Source organism: Periophthalmus magnuspinnatus, chromosome 7, assembly GCF_009829125.3.
Source record: "Periophthalmus magnuspinnatus isolate fPerMag1 chromosome 7, fPerMag1.2.pri, whole genome shotgun sequence".
Taxonomy (NCBI): Eukaryota; Metazoa; Chordata; class Actinopteri; order Gobiiformes; family Gobiidae; genus Periophthalmus; species Periophthalmus magnuspinnatus.
The window spans coordinates 5,489,962-5,490,782 of NC_047132.1; positions in this window are offsets into that span (position 1 = coordinate 5,489,962).

Genomic DNA, 821 nt, shown 5'->3' on the forward strand with positions numbered 1-821 from the left:
AAATATTGCACATGTATTTGCCTAGATGTAAAAATATGGCTGTGTAACTGTGTATCTCCTGATAAAATGACATTTTAAGACTATCATACCTTTAATTTACCCTGTTGAGGGCCACATAAAATGATGCGGAGGGCCACATTTTGCCCGCGGGCCTTGAGTTTGACACATGTGATGTAGACGATGAAATGGTGTAGCCTCAAACAGTCCATGGAGGGGAAAACCTGCTCAGAATGTGTGAAGAGACATGTTTTTTGAGGTTTTTCTTTGTTCCCCCCCCCCCCCCCCCCCCCCCCCCCCCCCCCCCCCCCCCCCCCCCCCCCCCCCCCCCCCCCCCCCCCCCCCCCCACACACACACACACACACACACACATACAAAATGCTTTATTCTAGCCATTTTGGGTTGAAATGTTACTCAGTGGGACATTAAATAAAGCAAATAAAACATTAAGATTAAAGTCCACATGCAGGTTTATCACTAAAACCATTACACATGACAGCAAAGTGGTTTGAAGTTGCACCAAAAGTTGACAATGACTCTCTCTTCTCTGTCAAGGTGCTATCTACAGGTACTACAACTATTTGCATTCTCTTTACATAAGCTGACAAACACTCACTAAACTAGTAGAGCAGGATGACGCGAAGGCAAATGTTAAACGTGTATTTGCATCTTGTAAACATCAGTGACACTCGCTTGTGCTGGCACTGAAATTGCGCCATACTGCCCTCATGTGGCATACAGCGATAACTCAAGGATGGGAAACTTGGCAGAAGAAGGGATATTGCAAGAAGGGATCAGGGTAGGGAGGGAGGCACACACACAC